Genomic DNA, 16,816 nt, shown 5'->3' with positions numbered 1-16,816 from the left:
CAATTTTCCTTGATGATTTCTTGAAAGATGATGCTTAACTTCTTTTTTTGATAATGGCTCTCAGGTAGCCCATTAATTCTTATATTATCACTCCTCCATTTATTTTTTAGTTCAGTTGTTTTCCCCTTCAGATATTTCACACATTCTTCTATTTTTTCCATGTTTATGGATTTGTTTTTGAATGTCTCATTTAGTCATTGGCTTCCACTTGCAAAATTTTAAAGTTTCAGGTATGATTTCCTTCAGCTAGATTTTGGACCTTCTTTTCCATTTGCCCAATTCTATTTTTGAAAGAGTTCTTTTCCTCTGTGAATTTCTGAACTTCTTTTTCCAAAAGGCCAATTAATTATGTCATTCAAGAAATTTTTCCCTTCTGTGTATTTTTGTATATATGTTTTTCCATTTATCCAATTCTGACTTTTAAAAAAGTATAATCTTTGGATTTTTGTGCTTCTTTTATGAATTGGACTATTCTGTTTCTTAAGCTATTAATTTCCTCAGTAATTTTGTTCATTCCTTACTAAGCTATTGATTCTTTTTTCATGACTTTTCAATGTAAATGTCATTTCCTTTCAGTTTTTCTTCTATTTGATTTGAGTTTTAAAATACTTTTTGGGCAGCACTATTAATTCTTTTGGGAACTTAAGGTCAATTCACTTTAGAGGAAGGATTTAAATGTAGCAGTACTGTATTTACTTTCTTCTTTGGAGTTTGAGTTTGCCCAGTCACCAAAATAACATTCTATGTTGTTGGTTGTGGGTTGTTGTTTTTTTAACATTTTCTTATTTTTTGGTTTTTCTTTTTTTAGTTTTTGTTTTAAACTCTTACCTTCCTTCTTATAGTCAATACTGTGTTTTGATTCCAAGTCAGAACACTGAGTAGTAAGGGCAACTCAATGGGGATTAGTTTATTTGCCTAGGGTCACACAGCTAGGAAGTATCTGAGATCAGATTTGAACCTATGATCTCTGATCTCTAGGCCTAGTTCTCAATCCACTAAGACACCCAGCTTCTCCTCCTTTTTGTTTAAAAAACTGTTAAAGTTGGGTTCTATCCCTGTGGTGAAGGGAGCACTGTTCCAAACTTCAGGTTCTCTATGTAGCTGCCTACAGAGCTGGCACTGGGGTCTTATCTGCTTTCAGTTCTTTCAAGATGGTATGATGCTAAGGAGGCATTTATTTCATACACTCCCAGCCTGTGCTCTGGTCTGTATATAACTCCACGCATGTACTCTTTCACCCCTTGGAACTGTGAAGGGGGTGCCATGCTCCCCTATGGCTGCAAGTGCGAGTATATGCTGGTGATCCTCCACACTCTGGGACTATGCCCCAGGACTGTGACCTGGTTCTCTGTTTGGGCAATACAACAAGAATCTTGTATCCAGAGACAGCAAAAGGATCCATATATTCTAATTCTGAGGAGCTTCTGACCCCCTTACCATCTGTGCTGAGATTTCAGCTCTACCCAAGGCCTGTTATGTTGGTATGTTACCTTCACCCCAGTGTACTAGATCCATACTGCTGGCCTTCCTTGGACTATAAAACTACTTCACTTTCACTTGTTATGAGTTATGTTGGTTTAGAATTCATTCTGAGGTATTGTATCACGGTTTTTTGGAGAGTAAATTTGGTAGAAATCAGATGGGTTCCCATACCTTCTTTCCCATCTTGGCTCTAACACATCCTAAATTTTGGGTAGGTAGTTGATTTTTTTAAGAGTGACACATGTCATGTATTCAAATGAACAAATACCCCAAAATCATTTTTCAATTAGAAAATATACTTTCAAAATTTTTTTTTTAATTTTATGAATTTCAATTTCTCCCATCTTCTATACTCTTACCCTTCCATATTCCATAGCTTTCCTACAGTTGGCTATCTTTCTTATATTTTCTTTAACTGGGTTTAATCATCATACAACTGTACCAAAGGAAAACTGAATCAAGTTCTGGACTTTCTGCCACTGAGGTGGAACAAACAGCAGTGGAAGGTTAGAATGAAATTAATGAACAGCAGTGACAGTTGGTGGGGGGAGTGGACTGGGAGAGTGACAGTTGATCTTAAAAGACTCTTTCCTGGCCTTCAGACTGGAAAGAGTGCTCTCTCCCTGTCTGGATAGAAATGCCTCTATTCCTGGATATTTCCCAACTGTGTGCTCCAACTGGATTCCTCTAGGTTGAGTCATTGAACAAAAGGATTTAAAGGATGTGCTTTGATCTGTAAGGCTGGTCTTTAGGGTCATCAGCCCAAAGAGACAGATCCAACCAGCTCTGAAGGTCAGAACCTTTACTTCCTATTGCTCTCTACTGCTAAAGACTTTGAACTTAAAAAAACTAGCACAGATTAGCACAGACAGAAATAAAAGTAACCCTCCACCAGCCTGTGAGGCCTCTCAGCTCAAAAGCTGAGAGAGACTCGAACTCAATTTAGAGAAATCCCGATTACCTCTTCCCTGATATCTTCCCAATCCAAATGTATTAAATTCATCTTGAATTAAATAATCCACAGTCAGATAAGAAGACTATCATTTCAGGGGGACATAGAGGGAGCTGAACCCAAGGACAGCCATTCAACCATAAACAGTCTTTATCAGACCCCTGCCAGGCAACTGTGTTAATTAAAATGTTTTGGGAGCAAGGGAAATATATAACAATTATGACCGCTGAAATATGTTTTCTACTGTGTCTTGGTTTTATATAAATATAAGATGGTTGCCAGGGAATATATTCCCAATTTATGAATATGCCCAAGCCAACTGGGTTTTATAGAGAAATTTAATTTATAATACACTGATTAATCAATAGAAAAAGAGAGAAAGGAAGAAAGGAATAAGAATGAATAAATCAGTCAGTTGGTTTTATCACTCACCCAAGATCTCTCTAGGTAAGGCTTCTCATGCCAACCTCAGGCTCCACCTTCAAGAGAGCCTCCTTTCAAGAAATGTTTCCAGAGAATTCTCCTCCTTCAGAGCCAGCTTTCTCTCCTGTTCCTCCCCCAGAGCAACCTCCTCAGTCCTCCCTCAGAGCCACCTCGCTCAGAGCAAAACCTCCTCCCTCTCTCCTCAGACCCCGCTATCTTTAAGGAAACCATCTAAGTCCCCTCCCCTCAGTTCTCACATCTACCAATCACTGTTGATGTCTCCCCTGTGCCAATGGTGGCTCTAGCTTAACCCAGGACAGCCCAGAGGTCTGTTTCCTTTGCACATGTCTGTTGTAGGTCATATTCTCAAATAATTAAATCTTGATCTATGCTGCAGCCTTCCTAAATCCTGTTAGACTGAGTAGGGTGGAGATTGTAAGTTCCAAGACCTGGTTCTGTCATTCCAAGTATCTCTATTGTATCAATTCTAAAATCAATCATGACTCAAAGAACTTCTTGTTCTATGCTTAAGCATAGGTCAAAGCCCTTTCCATTGTTTAGCAAAAGGTTTCTGTCCTAAAGTAGTCTTAAGTAGGGAGGAGAAGGACCCTCCCATGCCAAGTGTTTTCACATTCCAATAGAGTTCTTACTATCAGTAGGAAATTTTTCAAGTATGAAATTTCCCAATTGTGAAATTTCCAACATTCATAAGTCTAAGAAATTTTAAGGTTTATACAACCTTGGTCTGGGGGGAGGCTTGTCCCTCAGGGATGTCCATGCTTACCTGCTCTGGGGTATCTTTAACATCAATCAATAGAGAAGACGTCCTCTCAGTCTTTCATAGTTGGCCCATTTCTCGAGAACCCCATTTTTCAAAGATAGCCTCTCTGCAGGGGTATCTCTCTCCTTTTACTTCACCAGCATCCATATTCTGTCTATCCCTTCAACTCCTCCAGTCCCTGTTACAAAACCTTCCTTATCCCCTGTCCCTCTTCAATCTCCTTTAGAATTCCTTTAACTATTATAGTTTTAGCAAAGCCAGCTAGGTTTTCCAGCCTATTTTGCCAAGAATTTGGGAAGAAGAAGAAGGCAGTTGGATATGTCAGGGAAGTTTAAGAGAAATCGTGCCTACATACATTTCAAAAGCCTGTGTGACTGTGGAAGAGCCATTTTGAGAGAAGTGTTGAGTGAAGCTAATCTGCCTAGCAACACCACAGCCAATAAGGAACCACTCTTTCTGAAAGGAGGAAGTGATTCTTAAAGGGTCAGACTTAAAAACATTTTTCTTCCTTTGCAAATGGCTTTTCAAGATACAAGATGGTAAGGAAATTATCAATTGCCATGGGTTATATAGTTTTGATTGGACATTTCTTTTATATCGTTTACAACTTATTTTTGTCAAGATTACAGATTATATTTATTTTTTACTTAACATCTATGAAAGCTTTCAATGGCTGAAGATTAGTTTAGATAGTTTGATTTCATTCATTCCCCTATATGCTGGAGAATTATTTCCCTTAAAGCAATTATACTACAGACTAAAAAAAGGTGTGCATCTAATTTACAGGGGGGAAAGTAAAAGACAATGAAATGGCAGTGATTTTAGCCTTGAGGGAGGAAATGGTACAATGAAAGCAAATAATTAAGCAACTAACTGAAGAGAAACAAAGTTGCAAAGATATTAACTCATAGGGACATATGGTTTAAATGCACAATTAGTCCAAACTAACAATAAAAAGAGATCCTGGAAAAGGAACATAAAGTATAACAGCAACAACACACAAACAAATACAAAATGTTGCAATTTTAATTACAAGAATTCATTTCAAGCACCAAATTTAGAAACTATGGAGAGATACATCCAGCCATGCAAGGATATGTTATTCACAAGCAGTTTCAGGTGCTGCCAAACAATGTCAGTTATAGAGCCAGGTGCATTAGGTAATATCAAAAAGGAAAGATAAGAAAGGAAATGGGGAGAAGGACTTGGGGGAAAATTGCATTGTCATATAATTTGGGGTACAAAAAGGAAAAATAAAACTAACCAGCAGATAGAAGAAGAAATCCAAATAGATAATGAGGTAACAGAGACTAGAAAGAAAAATTTTGGAACAGTGGAACAAGATACAAAGAAAGGGGAAGGAGCAGATCTGGCAAGTCTGTAATACACAAAACTTAAACTACAAAGAAACATTATAATTTTAAAAGCAAAGAACATGGAAGATTAGATCCAAGCAATAGTGAATTTCAACATGTCTTGGCACAAGACAAAAGTAACTTAGTAGAAAGGAAAGAATATACTTTAGAAACAGAAAGTATAGAACAAATAGCAAAACCAAAAACAGAACCATATGAGACACAAATAGTAGAGGGTTCTAAATATTCTAAACAAACTACAAGTCAATTAATTGAAGCACATGAGCAAACAACAGAATGATCCAATGGGTAGGAAAAACAATAACAGAGAACATTCAAAGTAGCAGACCTCCTGAAGACAATGACATTGAAAGCATGGATCATATTACAAAAGAACATACCAATGACATAATAGAAAAGTCAAGCTTAAATCCTTATGTCAAAGAATTCGAACCAATAGTAACTGCACAAGAAAAGACAAACACAAACATTATCACACCATCCTTAAGTATCCATTATAATGCAATTCCATTGCAAACTGATTATGGATTATGGCTCATCCTATCCATGAGCAGTTCGTGTTTTTCCAATTGCTCAAGTCTAGTTTTAGTTGTGTGGAAAGTGTTTTGTAGTTGTGTTCATATAGATCCTGTGTTTGTCTCGGGAGATAGATTCCTAAGTATTTTATTTTGTCTAAGGTAATTTTGAATGGGATTTCTCTTTCTAGTTCTTGCTGCTGAGCTGTGTTGGAAATATATAGAAATGCTGATGACTTATGTGGGTTTATTTTGTATCCTGCAACTTGCTAAAGTTGTTGATTAATTCAATTAGCTTTTTGGTTGAATCTCTAGGATTCTTTAAGTATAGCATCATGTCATCCGCAAAGAGTGATAACTTGGTCTCCTCCTTGCCTATTTTGATGCCTTCAATTTCTTTTTCTTCTCTAATTGCTACTGCTAGTGTTTCTAGTACAATGTCAAATAGTAGAGGTGATAATGGGCATCCTTGTTTCACTCCTGATCTTATTGGGAATGCGTCTAGTTTATCCCCATTGCAGATGATATTAGCTGATGGTTTTAGATATATACTGTTTATTATTTTTAGGAATGACCCTTCTATTCCTATGCTTTCTAGTGTTTTTAATAGGAATGGGTGTTGTATTTTATCAAATGCTTTTTCTGCATCTAATGAGATAATCATGTGGTTCTTGCTAGTTTGCTTGTTGATGTGGTCAATTATGTGGATGGTTTTCCTAATGTTGAACCAGCCCTGCATCGCTGGTATAAATCCTACTTGATCATGTTGAATGACTCTTCTGATCACTTGCTGGAGTCTTTTTGCTAGTATCCTATTTAAGATTTTTGCATTTATATTCATTAATGAGATTGGTCTGTAGTTTTCTTTCTCTGTTTTTGGTTTGCCTGGCTTTGGGATCAGTACCATATTTGTGTCGTAAAAAGAATTTTGTAGAACCCCTTCTTGGCTTATTCTGTCAAATAGTTTGTATAGTATTGGGTTTAGCTGTTCTTTAAATGTTTGATAGAATTCATATTTTTGTCATAAAAAGAATTTGGTAAGACTCATCTACAGTGGGAATAAGTTAGAAGCAGCCCTTTTTGTGTGGATAAAAAATTAGAAAATGAAGAGGTACCCATCAGTTTGGGAATGACTGAATAAGTTATAGTATATGATCTTAATGGAATACTATTATTTGGTAAGAAATGATGAGCAGGAGGAATCATGAAAAGACTTATAGAAACTGAAGGAAAACAAAGTATGCATGACCAGGTGAACAAGAATACTCTATGATGCACAACTGTGAATATCATTCTCAGCAACACAATGATCCGAAACAACCCCAAAGGTCTCATTACAAATATATATATATATATATATATATATATATATATATATATATGCTTCCAAAGTAAGAAGCACTGAAATTTAAATAGAGCACAAAGTAAACTTTTCATTCTTTCCTTTTGTTAAAAAATTCTTCCTTCCATCTTACAATCAATACTATATGTTTGTTCTAAAGCAGAAGAGTGGTAAGGGATAGGCAGTGGGGTTCAACTGACTTGCCCAGGGTCACATTTCCTTTTTTTGTTTGAGTTTCCTTCCACAAAATAATTAATATTGGAAAAAAATTTTCAGGATTGCACATGTAACATTTATATAACATTGTTTACATTACATTATTTTATTTGGTCATTTCCAAACAATATTCATTGGAGACAAAGATCATTTTCTTTTCTCCCCCTCCCCAACTCTCCCCTAGATGATGCGTGATTCCATTGGGTATCACATGTGTTCTTGATTCGAACCCATTTCCATGTTGTTGGTATTTGCATTAGAGTATTCATTTAGAGTCTCTCCTCAGATATGTCCCCTCAACCCCTGTAGTAAAGCAGTTGCTTTTCTTCGGTGATTTTACTCCCACAGTTTGTCCTCTGCTTGTAGATAGTGTTTTTTCTCCTAGATCCCTGCAGATTGTTCAGGGACATTGTATTGACACTAATGGATAAGTCCATTACGTTCAATTGTACCACAGTGTGTCAGTCTCTGTGTACAATGTTCTCCTGGTTCTGCTCCTCTCACTCTGCATCACTTCCTGGAGGTTGTTCCAGTCTCCATGGAATTCCTCCACTTTATTATTCCTTTGAGCACAATAGTATTCCATCACCAACATATACCACAATTTGTTCAGCCATTCCCCAGTTGAAGGGGATCCCCTCATTTTCCAATTTTTGGCCACCACAAAGAGTGAAGCTATGAATATTCTTGTACAAGTCTTTTTCTCCATTATCTCTTTGGGGTACAGACCCAGCAGTACTATGGCTGGATCAAAGGGCAGATAGTCTTTTATCATCCTTTGGGCATAGTTCCAAATTGCCCTCCAGAATGGTTGGATCAATTCATAACCCCACTAGTAATGAATTAAAGTCCCAACTTTGCCACATTCCCTCCAGCATTCATTGCTTTCCTTTGCTTTCATGTTAGCCAATCTGCTAGGTGTGAGGTGATACCTCAGAGTTGTTTTGATTTGTGTCTCTCTGATTGTAAGAGATTTAGAACACTTTTTCATGTGCTTATTAATAGTTTTGATTTCTTTATTTGAAAACTGTCTATTCATATCCCTTGCCCATTTATCAATTGGAGATTTTTTTTTGTACAATTGATTTAGTTCTTTGTAAATTTGAGTAATTAAACCTTTGTCAGATGTTTCTATGAAGATTTTTTCCCAATCTTTGTTGCTTCCCTTCTGATTTTGGTTACATTGGTTTTGTTTGTACAAAACCTTTTTAATTTGATGTAGTCAAAATTATTTATTTTGCATTTTGTGACTCTTTCTAAGTCTTACTTGGTTTTAAAGTCTTTCCCTTCCCAAAGGTCTGACATGTATACTATTCTCTGTTTACCCAATTTACTTATAGTTTCCTTCTTTATGTTCAAGTCATTCACCCATTTTGAATTTATCTTGGTGTAGGGTGTGAGGTGTTGATCCAATCCTAATCTCTCTCACACTGTCTTCCAATTTTCCCAGCAGTTTTTATCAAATACTGGATTTTTGTCCCAAAAGCCAGGATCTTTGTGTCTATCATATACTGTCTTGCTGAGGTCACTTGAGCCCAGTATATTCCACTGATCCTCCTTTCTGTCTCTTAGCCAGTACCAAATAGTTTTGATGACTGCTGCTTTATAATATAGTTTGAGATCTGGGACTGAAAGACCCCCTTCCTTTGTATTTTTTTCATAATTTCCCTGGATATCCTTGATCCTTTGTTCTTCCAAATGAACTTTGTTATAGTTTTTTTTTTCTAAATCAGTAAAGAAATTGTTTGCAAGTTCAATGTGTATGGCACTAAATAGATAAATAAGTTTGGGTAGGATGTTCATTTTTATTATATTGGCTTGTCCTACCCATGAGCAGTTAACATGTTTTTTCCAATTGCTCAAGTCTAGTTTTAGTTGTGTGGAGAGTGTTTTGTAGTTGTGTTCATATAGTTCCTGTGTTTGTCTCAGGAGATAGATTCCTAGGTATTTTATTTTGTCTAAGGTGATTTTGAATGGGATTTCTCTTTCTAGTTCCTGCTGCTGAGCTGTGTTGGATATATAAAAAATGCTGATGACTTATGTGGGTTTATTTTGTATCCTGCAACTTTGCCATAGTTGTTGATTATTTTGATTAGATTTTTGGTTGAATCTCTAGGATTCTTTAAGTAGACCATCATGTCATCTGCAAAGAGCGATAACTTGGTCTCCTCCTTGCCTATTTTGATGCCTTCAATTTCTTTTTCTTCTCTAATTGCTACTACTGCTAGTGTTTCTAGTACAATGTCAAATAGTAGAGGTGATAATGGGCATCCTTGTTTCACTCCTGATCTTATTTGGAATGCATCTCGTTTATCCCCATTGCAGATGATATTAGCTGATGGTTTTAGATATATACTGTTTATTATTTTTAGGAATGACCTTTCTATTCCTATGCTTTCAAGTGTTTTTAATAAGAATGGATGTTGTATTTTATCAAAGGCCTTTTCTGCATCTATTGAAATAATCATGTGGTTCTTCTTGGTTTGCTTGTTGATATGGTCAATTATGTGGATGGTTTTCCTAATGTTGAACCATCCCTGCATCGCTGGTATGAATCCTACTTGATCATGGTGAATGACCATTCTGATCAGATGCTGTAGTCTTTTTGCTAGTATCTTATTTAAGATTTTTGCATCTATATTCATTAGGGGGAGTGGTCTATAATTTTCTTTCTCTGTTTTTGACCTGCCTGGTTTTGGAATCAGTACCAGGTTTGTGTCATAAAAGAATTTTGGTAGAACTCCCTCTTTGCTTATTATGTCAAATAGTTTATATAGGTTTGGGATTAGCTGTTTTTTGAATGTTTGATAGAATTCACTTGTGAATCCAACAGGCCCTGGGGATTTTTTCTTAGGGAGTCCTTTGATTATCTGTTGGATTTCTTTTTCTGATATGGGATTATTTAAGAATTTTATTTCTTCTTCTGTTAGTCTAGGCAGTTTATGTTTTTGTATATATTTGTCCATGTCACCTAATTTGGTATATTTATTGCCATATAATTGGGCAAAGTAATTTTTACTGATTACCTTAATTTCCTCTTCATTGGAGGTCATGTCACCCTTTTCATCTTACATGCTGTTAATTTGCTTTTCTTCTTTCCTTTTTTTAATTAGATTGACCAGTACTTTGTCTATTTTGTTTTTTCAAAGTACCAGCTTCTACTTTTATTTATTAGTTTGATAGTTCTGTCACTTTTGATTTTATTAATTTCTCCCTTAATTTTTAGGATCTCTAGTTTGGTTTTCTTCTGGGGATTTTTAATTTGTTCACTTTCAAGTTTTTTTTTTATTTGCATTTCCAATTCATTGATCTCTGCCCTCCCTAGTTTGTTAAAAGATGCACTCAGGGATATGAATTTTCCTCTGAGTATTGCTTTGGCTGCATCGCATAAAGTTTGAAAGGATGTCTCACCATTGCCATTTTCCTCAATGAAATTATTTATTGTTTCTATGATTTGTTCTCTAACCAATTTTGGAGTATCATATTATTTAATTTCCAATTAAATTTTGATTTGGTTCTCCATGTACCCTTACTGATCATTATTTTTATTGCCTCGTGATCTGAAAAGGCTGCTTTTACATGTTATATTTCTGTGACCTAGTGTATGGTCAATCTTTGTGAATGTGCCATGTGGTGCTAAGAAGGTGTATTCATTTTTGTCCCCATTTATTTTTCTCCATATGTCTATTAACTCTAATATTTCTAAGATTTCATTCACTTCTTTAACTCTTTCTTATTTATTTTTTTATTTGATTTATCTAACTTTGATTGTGGTTGGCTCAAATCTCCCACTAATATGGTTTTACTGTCTATTTCCTCCTTCAATTCTCCTAGTTTCTCCATTAGAAATTTGGGTACTATACTATTTGGTGCATACATGTTGATTAGTGATATTTCCTCATTATCTAGAGTCCCTTTTAACAAAATATATTTGCCTTCCCTATCCCTTTTAACCAGGTCTATTTTTACTTTGGCTTTGTCAGATATCATGATTGCAACTCCTGCCTTCTTTCTATCAGTTGAGGCTCAGAAGGTCTTACTCCTTCCTTTAATTCTGACCTTGTGAGTATCTACCCGCCTCATGTGTGTTTCTTGAAGACAACATATGGTATGGTGACCCCGATGTGTGGTGTGTGTGTGGTGCAGGAGAAAGGGATGAAGAGACAGAGAATGGAAGGGGGAATAAAATTCCAGACTCAAATCATTTTTAAGACATCAGAAGCTGTTTTACATATATTTGGGACAATTTTAAATTAAATTTTTAAAAGAATATTATCGAGGTCAAGAGGGAGCACAGTGTTTTTCTTGGTTCTTGTGGCTTCGATGTCAGTGAGTAGAACAGAGGGAAATTCAATGGGCACTACAAGAAATTCCAGCGCCTCTGTGACCAGAAGGATTCAGTTGATGGAAGTAGCAGAGAACTTCTCTTGTGAAACTGAGAGAAGAGAAATAGTATGAGTTAAAGAATTTTTAAAATCATCAATAATCTCTCATTCTGCAAAGTATTAACATTCAGAAAGAATACATTGCACAGCCTTTTAAAAATTATTATACCTGCTAAGAACAGAATTGACAAAAATTCTCGGAGACTAGACTCGGAGACTAGAGCATTCCCCTCCCACTTCCCATTTTTCCATGCCCAGCTTCCCTCCCCTTCTCACAACCTCACTGGCTAAAAAGATAACACTGGCAGACAAACAGAGAAGAATCTTTGGACCACAAATCAATCTCATTATTTATTGAGGAAAGAATTCCATTATTGACCTTTATGTATGGGAATCCACATAATTTTGAAAACAGAATCCCTGTGATTTTAAACAAGTGACTCTATACTACTGAAGATTTTTTTTAAAAGAGCAAACCTGTCTCATCTCCCCTTATCCCCCTCTTGCCACAATGGAGGGACAAGCTATGAAACCCTGAATATTCTCAGAGAGCACTGACCACATTGTAAGTAAGATTATATTAACTTTAAACAGAATTTAAGATAAGATAGGACAGTTCAGTGACATGAATGTAAATAAAGCTTCTAATACAAATATGTAGTAAAGTTAATAATATAAGCACAAATTTCTTACATTCCTTAGAGGTAAAAAATTTTAGAAATTGTTAGGTTACATTAACAGACAGCTTGTTTATAAATTATGAAAATGACTAGAATTGGAATATTATTGATAATGTGTAGAATGTTTTGTAATTTAAGAAAAAAGGTACCATACCTACAACTTGTGCAGTAAGAATTTCCATTTTTTTAAACAAAGCAGAATTATAGACTTTTTCAACAATGACTTTAGACCACTGAGACTCTTATTGTTCTACAATTAACATGTCACAAATATAGGTTAACTACTTAAAAAAAGAAATAAACTCTAAATGTTAGATTAAGGGTTAAGACCTCAAGAATTATTATATCTCCTGAAATAGAAGAATTTATTACATAATATTAGCTTTCTAAACATTTTTTTTTCCTAATAGGAGGATCCATTCAGAGATTCTGCAACTACCTGGAGCACACAGATCAGAGTCCAGACATACAGAATCCAGAAAGATGAAGATACAGATTAAGAGAAAAAAATATCCACCTAAAGTTTAATCAATGTTATTGTTATTGTTATTGTAATATACTTGTTGTGCTTCATAGACCCTAAATTCACCTAGGTCCCTTTAGAATGATGACTTAGCTACAAAAGTAGATCTCCTGAAATAATCAGTATGTTATTTAGGAGATGAATTGGAAACCATCAAAACAATATTGTAACTGAAATGCAATTATAGATATATGGCCATTTGTGTAACACCTTTTTTCCATTTGGACAATTTTTTTTCTTTTTCAGCTGTTATTTTCTTTTTTAATTACTTTCATTTTTTACCCACTTTTCTTCCCATTTTCTTGAACTCCTTTTTGAGTCCCTCCAGAGCTTGTGACCAATTTCCTTTTTTGGTGTCTAATTTGCATGTATTTGTTTCTCACTCTCTACTGTTTCTTCCATAATTTGCTCTTTTTCTCCACTGGAATTTCCAGGGTCAAGAGCTGTTTTGACTATTGTTTTCTCCTTTTCTTGCTGGAGGATTAGAGTTCCTCCATATTGGTGGTCATTACTATCTTGGTTTCTGTCTCATAGGGCTATGCCTTGGGATTATTTTCCCTTCCCTGGCAGAGCCCTGAGTGAGGGCAGCTTGATCTGTGGTAAATTTTGTGTAGTGGACTTCGAAGTGTTTTGCCCTGAGGCTATCTTCCTCAGTAGTTGCTATTACTATTGCTCCTGCTGTTGATGCTGCTGCTGCCTCAACTGCTGCTGCTTTTACAGCTCTCAGCCCCATTTTCTATGGCTGGTATTTTCAAGGGTGTGGGTCTGTAGTTACAGTACACTGTATCAGCTTATGCTCTGAAGCTATGTAATTTAGCTGCTGCCACCACCACTGCTGTTGCCTCAACACCTCTCCCAATGCTGACTCATCATCTCTGCTGTTGCTGCTTCTGCTGCTGCAGCTCTGAGCCCCACCTCATGTGTTTAATATTTTATTTTCTTATTTATATTTCCCTTTTTATTTTTACATTTTTTATTTAATTAATTAATTTAGAATATTTTCCTTGCTTACATGATTCATGTTCTTCCTCTCCCCTCCTCCCACCCACCTCCCATAGCCAACTCTCAATGACTGGTGTGTTCAAGAGAACTCCAAGAATTTGAAGATTTCCTTAGCCCTGATTCTAACTGGCATGGTGAGTGGGAGGGGAAGTCACTTGTGCAGATTATAGCTTGGGAATCCCTTTTCTCTGTCTACCTCTCTCAGTGCTTCCACTGGAAGAGTTCCTTTACTCATCCTGTTTCAACCTGTGTCCTCTTGGGACTCTGTAATGATCTGTTTGGAAGAATTTTCTGAGAGGCTCCCAGTTTTTCCTGTTACTAAGCTATCATATTGGCTATAACTCCAAGGAAATTCCTAAGAAAAAATGGATTCAAAACTAAATTTTATCAAACATTTAAAGAACAAACAATCTAAATACCATACAAACTAATTGACAAAATAAGCAAAGAAAAGTTCCCAAATTCTTCTTATGACACAAATATTGTACTGATTCAAAGCCAGGCAGAGCAAAACCAGAAAAGCAAACTACAGACCAATCTCCTTAGAGAAAATATGTGCAAAAATCTTAAATAAAATATTACAAGAAGTTATCACAAGGATTATTCATTGTGACAATGTAGGACTGATACCATGAATGCAAGGATGGTTTAATTTTAGGAAAACTATCCACATAATTGACCATATCCATAATCAAATCAACAAAAATCATATGATAATCTCAATAGATGCAGAAAAAAACCTTTGACAAAATATAACACTCATTTCTATTGAAAACACTAGAAAGCAAGGGAATAGAAGGGCCCTTCCTCAAAATAATAAAACAGCATATATTTAAAACCATCAGCAAGAATCATCTGAAAAGGAGATAATTTAGAGGCCTTCCCAATGAGAACAGGAGTGAAGCAAGAATGTCCATTATGACAACTATTATTTAACACTGTGCTAGAAACACTAGTGGTAGCAATTAGAGAAGAAAAAGAAATTGAATGAATTAAAATAGGCAACGAAGAAACTAAACTATCACTTTTTACAGATTTGATGATGGTATAGTATATATATAAAGAATTTTGGAAAATCAATTCAAAGGCTAGTAGAAATAATGAACAACTTTAGCAAAGTTGCAGCATATAAGATAAACCCACATAAATCATCAGCATTTATGTAAATTTCCAACAAAACTCAGCAGCAGGAATTAAAAGAGAAACGCCATTTAACATCAGTCTAGACAAAATAAAATAAAAACAATTTAGGGATCTACTTGCCAAGACAAAGAGAAATTTTATGAACACAACTACAAAACACTTTAAACAAAATTAAAACTTGATCTAAATAATTGGGAAAACATTAATTGCTCATGGGTACATGAGCAAATATAATGCAATGGACAATCCTACCCAAATTAATATACGTAATCAGTGCCTTACCTATCAAACAACCAAAAAACTAGGAAAAAAATATAACAAAGCTCATCTGGGAGGACAAAAGATCATAAATATCAAGGGAAATTATGGAAAAAATGTAAAGATGGGGACTAGTAATACCAGATCTTAAACAGTATGATAAAGCAGTGGTAATCAAAACAATATACTTCAGCAAGCCAGTGTTTGATAAACCCAAAGATCCCAGGTTTTGGGACAAGAACCCACTATTTGACAAAAACTGCTGGGAAAATTGGAAAACATTATGGGAAAAATCAGTTCAAGACCAACATCTTACACCCTGTACCATGATAAATTCAAAATGAGAAAATGACTTAAAGATAAAGAGTGAAATCATAAGTAAATTAGGTGAACATAGAATAGTATACCTGTCAGATCTGCAGGAAAGGAAGGAATTTAAGACCAAATGTGAGAGAGAGAACATTACAAAATAGAAAATTAATGACTTTGATTATATCAAATTAAAAAGGGTTTGTACAAACAAAACCAATTCAACTAGAATTAAAAGGAAAGCAACAAGCTGGGGCGGGGGATCTTTAAAACAAAATTCTCTGACAAAGGTTTAATTTCATACATATATAAGGAACTAAGTTAAATTTAGAAAAAAATCAAGTCATTCCTCAATCAACAAATGGTCAAACATGTGAAATCCAGTGGAATTACTTATTGGCTGTAAACCTCAAATTTCCTTAGACTTATAAATGTTGGAAATTTCACCATTGGGATATTTCATACTTGGAAAATTTCTTAGTGATAGTCTATTGGAATGGGAACCCCATTGGCATGGGAGGTTCCTTCTCTTCCCTTCTTAAGATTACTTTAGGACAGAAACCCTTTGTTGAACAATGGAAAGGACTTTGACCTATGCTTAAGCATAGAACAGAAATTTCTTTGAGTCATGATTGATTTTAGAATTGATACAATGGAGATACTTGAAATAAATCTCCACCCTATTCAGTCCTAACAGGATTGAGTAAGGGCTGCAGCCTAGATCAAAATTTAATTATTCCAATCTCTACCCTACTCAGGTTAACAAGATTTAGAAAGGGCTGTAGCAAAGGAGCAAAGATTTAATCATTTGAAAATATGACCTTCAACAGATATGTGCAAAAGCCAGAAACCTCTGGGCGGTCCTGGGTTAAGCTAGAGCCTCCATTGGCACAGGGAAATTGATGAACAGTGATTGGTAGATGGGAGAACTGAGGGGAGGAACTTGGATGGTTTCCTTAAAGATAGGGGGTCTGAAGACTCCAAGAGGGGGGTTGAGTAGTTGGTCGGTGTGGTTTGTGTGGGCTCTGAGAAGCTTGCGCTGAAGGAAGCTGAAGGTGGGTGGCTCTGACCCTGTCTCTAGAGGAAATGACCGAGCAGATGCCTCTGCAAAACTAGCAGCCATAGAAGGACCTGGATTAATTTTAACATTAACAACCATTGATAATTTAAATTTATCACTTTCCTATAATGAAAAGGAAGTGGAAAAATGGAAACAAAAATTTAAAGCAAAACAAATTAATGGAGTATGGGTGTCATCTGAAGGAAAACCCCTGCTCCCTAGAAGTTTCTATAACCAAATTTGCCAATCTATTCATAAAAATGGTCATTTTGGCACCCAGGGCATCGTGGACTCTGTCAAGAAAGTATGGATAGCCCCTGGTATAACTACTGTAGCCTCTAAAGTATGTTCAGCCTGTCCTATTTGCCA

At 35.7% G+C, this 16,816-nt stretch overlaps 1 long non-coding RNA gene across 2 annotated transcripts in view; it reads left to right on the top strand.

Annotated features, from left to right (window-relative positions):
• Positions 1-14,630, top strand: part of LOC103104559 (uncharacterized) — a 29,388-nt gene extending 14,758 nt beyond the window's left edge. For both annotated transcript variants that reach the window (XR_008915528.1, XR_008915527.1), the window contains exons 3-4: positions 11,071-11,149; positions 12,563-14,630. This is a non-coding gene — a long non-coding RNA (uncharacterized LOC103104559). The remainder of the gene's footprint in view (positions 1-11,070; positions 11,150-12,562) is intronic.
• Positions 14,631-16,816: the final 2,186 nt, after the last annotated feature.

This window comes from Monodelphis domestica, chromosome 1 (genome assembly GCF_027887165.1).
Source record: "Monodelphis domestica isolate mMonDom1 chromosome 1, mMonDom1.pri, whole genome shotgun sequence".
NCBI classification, from domain to species: domain Eukaryota; kingdom Metazoa; phylum Chordata; class Mammalia; order Didelphimorphia; family Didelphidae; genus Monodelphis; species Monodelphis domestica.
The sequence above is the reverse complement of the archived record's forward strand: the minus strand, read 5'-3'. Positions and strand labels throughout refer to the sequence as shown.